Genomic DNA, 5,697 nt, shown 5'->3' with positions numbered 1-5,697 from the left:
AATATAAAATATAGATATAAAAATAAATAATAAAATAATGAGAAATAAGAAATTTATAAATGTATTTAGTAAATCTCCCCAGAAGGGAACAAGCCCAAAGAACAATGAATAAAGGGCAGGAGGGAACACAGGAAACCCGTGGGCAGTTATTTAAAGAGTCAGCGATGCCTCATGGAAAACTCTGCAGCACATTCCTGTCAGTGACAAAGCCACTGCTTTGGCCCCGGGTCACCAACTCCTCCCTAGGGCTCCTCGTGCCTCCCCTGCCCAGCTGGGAATGGGGAGAGCCTTTCCATCCCCTTCCCTGGATATCTCCCAGCAGGGAATGGGGAGAGCCTTCCCATCCAACCCCTTCCCTGGATATCTCCCAGCAGGGAATGGGGAGAGCCTTCCCATCCAACCCCTTCCCTGGATATCCCCCAGCAGGGAATGGGGAGAGCCTTCCCATCCAACCCCTTCCCTGGATATCTCCCAGCAGGAGAATCAGCCAAAAGCCCAGGGCCCAAAGCTCAGTCCAGTCCTGAATCCCTGCAAAGCTTCCAGAGGCCCTGTGGGTTTCCCAGCCTGTTTTGGGAGCCCTGTCCCCCAAAGAACACCCACCATCCACCTTCTCCAGGTGCTGGGGTTCAGTCCCACACTTCTCCAGTTGGCTTTTTATCCCAAGCCCATTCCCGACCCTGAGAACATTCCCTGCCCTGACTGGGCACACGACCAGCTCACAACACAACAGCCCTGAACCCCTTCAACCCCCCTGGCTCCTGGTTCATTGTGATAATTGTGAGAGATGGGACCATCAGGAGAATAATCACACACCTGAGAATGAAGAAGGGCAGTCCACAAACACCTGAGGCTTAAATCTACTCCTAATTCCTATGAAAAGTGACAGTGGGTGGCTACAGAAGGAAGGGTTGTGTCTGGTTTGTACCTTGTGGATTAGAGAACTGCCCTTCACCAGAGACATCTCAGCCAGGCTGAGGTTTCAATCTGGACACAGGACTGGGACAGTAAAGACTTCAGGGAACTTAAAACCAAGTTTGCTGGGAAAAGGGCCAGGCTCAACTTTACTGGGTCCTCCTGAGGTTTCCCCTCTGAGCTGCCCCACCAAATGAGGGCTCAGCAAACCTGCCAGGTCTCAGTGTATCTGAGAGCAACATTAGTGGAGAAACCCAAACCCTGGGTCTGAATTCAGCTGGATCTTGCCCATTTCTGACATACCTTTCCTTCCTGCCTAAAATCCGTGGGACTAATGGAGCAGCAGTGCAAAATAACTGAAAGCCCGAAGCCTCCCAGGGCTGCCAAGCCTGGATAACACTTTAACGAGCAGGAAACCCTCCAAAGTCCAAGGAAGGAACAGAGGAAGGGCTGGGTGAGCAGTGTGGAAAAGACAACTTAGGATCTGGAGACTGAGGAGCTGCTGAAACTGAAAATCCCATTAGCACAGAAAAGACTTGGATATCAATTTATAACCAGGTTTCCCCAATGCTGAAGATGTTCTGCTCTGAATTTGTCCCACTTTGTGCCCACATGAGATGGAACAAGGCTTCGAGGCAAGGAGGAACAAGTAGTCCTTGCTTACAGCAAGTCCATTTTGGGAAGGCAGGAAAAGTTGATCTCATGTTTTCCCCTCAGTTATCCCTGCTTAAAAGTTGCTGAGCAGTTCCCAGAAGGAAGGAAAGTGTCCCCAAACTGCAATTTTCTGTACAACTGGAAAAAAAAAAAGTTACAAAAATACCATCTAGGTATTTAATGGGTTAGTTCCTGTTCCTCTGAGGGAAAAGGCTTCTCAGAAGGTTTCCACACAAGTAAACACTGGGGGATGTCTCTGCCCATCTCCCTGAGCTCTGCAGGGCTGGTTTCCTCACCTCACCCTGCTCACCTTCTCCGAGAGCTCGAAAAGTGGGCAGGGAGCAAGATCCAGCACTGCAGGAGCTGCTCCCAGCCTGGATTTCCCAGGAGGGAAGGCTTGGGCTCAGCTCAGGGCTTTGCAGAGAAAATGAAGCCACGTGGAGGACAAGGGAGATTTTTGGCACATTTGCTTTCACCAAACGTTTTCTGAAGGAGCGAATAAGCCCCGGTCCCTTCCCCACGGGCCCTCCCTCACACACAATGAGCCTTTTGATGCTCATTAGAAGGTTCACCTTATGCAGGCACGTAATTAGAGCTGGGAGGGATAAAAATCTCCCTTCTGATTGCTGCTCCGTTCCAGGGACTCCCAGAGATCCCTAAGCCGGCCTGGGAAAGCCCATTTTGTGGAATTCAAGCCCTGGCACAGCGGGAGCACTAATCCCAACTGTCCTCCTGCAAGGTGGTCTGGCAGAGCCCGGGAGAGGGAGCACCACTGAGAAATGGCTCTGGATTAATGAGGGGAAGGCGGGAGGGAAGAATTCAGCAAGTGTAACAGGCAGAGGGAAAACAGAATAAATATTTCCCTGCATCCCAAGCAGCCCTGCTTCCTGCAGATCCCAGCAGAGCCATAAAGATCTCCTAACAAGCAGCCTTTTTAAAGTCAGAGACAACGGTGTTGAATGTATATTTTAAATAAATTGCTTTCCTTTCCAGAGGGTAATTTTCTTTTTCCTAAATTTGACCCCCATTGCCAAGAAACCAAATGCTTTGAGGCTCTTTAGAGCCAGGAGGAGTCTGCTGAAACACTCTCTGCAGTCAACACGTGCAGCCAAACGTGGCCAGAAGTTGTGAGAGCAGAGCTCCTGCAAGCACGGAGTCAGCAGGAACCTCGGGGAGCAGAGGACAGGGAGGAAATGAGGAAAGCCAGGACTCCTAATGCGGGAATAACCCAGGAAAGGCAGGGTTCCTCATGCAGGAATAACCCAGGAAAGGCAGGACTCCTAATGCGGGAATAACCCAGGAAAGGCAGGGTTCCTCATGCAGGAATAACCCAGGAAAGGCAGGGTTCCTCATGCAGGATATGCCCAGGAAAGGCAGGGTTCCTAATGCAGGATATGCCCAGGAAAGCCAGGGTTCCTTATGCAGGAGAAACCCAGGAATGCCAAGATTCCTAATGCAGGAACAACCCAGGAAAGACAGGATTCCTAATGTAGGATATGCCCAGGAAAGGCAGGGTTCCTCATGCAGGAACAACCCAGGAAAGGCAGGACTCCTAATGCAGGAATAACCCAGGAAAGGCAGGGTTCCTCATGCAGGAGAAACCCAGGAATGCCAGGATTCCTAACGCAGGATAAGCCCAGGACAGGCAGGGTTCCTCATGCGGGAGGAACCCAGGAAAGGCAGGGTTCCTCATGCAAGATAAGCCCAGGAAAGGCAGGGTTCCTAATGCAGGAACAACCCAGGAAAGGCAGGGTTCCTCATGCAGGATTAGCCCGGGAAAGGCAGGATTCCTAATGCAGGATAAGCCCGGGAAAGGCAGGGTTCCTCATGCAGGAGAAACCCAGGAATGCCAGGATTCCTAACGCAGGATAAGCCTAGGACAGGCAGGGTTCCTCATGCAGGAGGAACCCAGGAAAGGCAGGATTCCTAACACAGGATAAGCCCGGGAAAGACAGAGTTCTTCATGCAGAAGGAAGACGTGGCCGTGGGACTGTGCCAGTGAGGTGCAGGGAGGGAGTTCCCCGGAGCCCCTCATTAATGACCTGCCACCCAATGCCGAGGATGGCCCCTGCTTTCCCCCCGGGATGCACTTCCCTGCTCTCTCCTGTTGCTGCTCAACCCCCGCCGTGAGCGATGCCCCGGCCCTGCAGCTCGGCAGAGCTTTCTCAACAGTGTTTCTGTTGTTCGCTTCAGAATAAACATTATTTTCGAAATCCTCCCTCCGGGGACTCACCCCGGAGGGTCCCCCGAGGATCCCCCACATCCGACCCCGCTCCCGCGGCACGGGCTGAACACTGAGCTATTCTACTGCCCGGTATTTTCCAAGAGCAAACTCCAAACATTTCTGGGTTTGCTCACCCCCCCGTCTGCTCTGAACGTGCTTTCGCTCAGCCAGGAAAACCAAAGGAGCAGAGCCTGTGGTCTGCTCTTGTGCACCTGGGGCAGCCTCTCAGCAGGGCAGGGGGGGAAGAAATCTTGTGAGGGTCCTTTGTTCCCACGCTAAAAGCACAGTGGAGAAGCTGCAGCGGGACATACAAACGTCCCTGAAATGGCTGAGGGCCAACAGGGAGAACTCAGAAGTGCCCAGGGTGGATTAGGATGAAAATGGTCGGTCAGAGTGAGAAAACCCCCTTCCTTTACACTCCAAGAGCTTCCCCGGGGCAGCAGAGGCTCCTCAGGTGTTTCTCAGGGGCTGCACCTCACCTGTGCTGTGCTGAAAGTGCCCCAGAGGACACAGCCCAGCCCTGCTGCGAGCAGTCTGGTGGTAACACATTCATTAATTAATCAACCAGTAACTTCTGCAAGTGTTTTCTGTGATGAACAGTCCACACAGGCCCTCTACAGATTTTGTTTTTCCTTCCTTAACAAGGACTGCAGCGAATCCTTCACCAGTCCAAGAAGCCCCAGGGCAAGCCTGGGAGGCAAAGACTGTTTTCTCAGAAGCAAGTCAGAACAGCACATATCAACCCCCCACCTCCTGCAGCAGCATCTCTGCACCCTCCACTGAAGGAGACTTCCCGAGGGATGAAAGAATTCAGATTTCCATGACTCCTTCAGTTAGACCTGCTAAGAAGGGCAAGGCAGCACGGGGATGGGGACAACGTGACACGTTGCAAGGGGCTTTGGAGCCTTCTGACACCTGTGAGCCAAGTGAGAATCACAACATCCCACCCCCCAGGAATCCCAGCTGTTCTCACTGAGGAAACACGCTCTGATGGCACTGGGAACATTTTCGCACAAGAATCCAAGTGAAAAGTTCCTGAAGCACTGACATTGTGAGAAAAACACATGAGAACCCAACAAGCACAAACACCTTCCTGGGGGATCACTGAGGCCAAATAAAGTTAAGAGGTGGGAGCTCCACAGAGGGGCTCTCAGGACATCCACAAAAAAAACCCCAACAAAACCCCTGGCTCCCTGTGCTGAAATGAATAATCTTTCAGCACCAAGGAAACTGAAAGCCTGGAAAGCTGCAGGTTATCCACGACCAGCAGAGCAGGGTTTGGATTGTATTGCTCACACCATAAATCACCCTGTCAGCTGCCCCAGCCATTTCCACTGGCCACAGTGGAACTGGGTAAAAGTGCCAGGCCCTCTCACAACATCCACAGAGCCCAGAACGAGGAGAGGAAAAATAAAATCACACCCTGTGCCTTTTTCCGGAATAACAATCCCCACATTTGCATAGAGCAGTTCAGTGCCTTTCTGATCACACCTCTGGGTGCATCAAAAGCCTTATTAATTTCCATCGAGGAGGATTAAGAAGCTTAAATCGTTAGCACTCATTTACTCAGACTTAATGCATTTTTAAAGCTGCCTCATTTTATGCTGATGTGCAGGTGCTAATCAGCAGCGAGAAACGCTTAAAAGGGAGAAAACTCCCAAAGGGTTAACCCCAGGGACCGGCATCCAGCGGGTCCAACCTCGTGCAGAAGCCCAGCAGGTATTCCGGCCCCTGGGTTGGGAACATCCAGCATCCTCCTCGGCGGGAGCTCCCGCAGGGGTTTCTCTGGCACAGCTTCTCGCTCGCATCACGTGTGTGGCCCGAGAACAACCCCTCGGCTCCCCACTCGCTTTCCTGTGCGAGTGATAAGGAGGAAATCCGTCCCAGACAGGCAGCCAGACAGCTCA

The 5,697-nt window shown here is 52.0% G+C and overlaps 1 protein-coding gene across 1 annotated transcript in view; it reads right to left on the bottom strand.

Annotated features, from left to right (window-relative positions):
- The window catches only part of HIVEP3 (human immunodeficiency virus type I enhancer binding protein 3), a 297,766-nt gene that overhangs the window by 114,302 nt on the left and 177,767 nt on the right, over window positions 1-5,697 (bottom strand). The gene's annotated exons all lie outside the window — the stretch shown is intronic.

Source organism: Manacus vitellinus, unplaced genomic scaffold (genome assembly GCF_001715985.3).
Source record: "Manacus vitellinus isolate BGI_N305 unplaced genomic scaffold, ASM171598v3 scaffold_75_pilon, whole genome shotgun sequence".
Lineage (NCBI taxonomy): Eukaryota > Metazoa > Chordata > Aves > Passeriformes > Pipridae > Manacus > Manacus vitellinus.
This window is presented reverse-complemented; position numbering and strand designations above follow the sequence as displayed.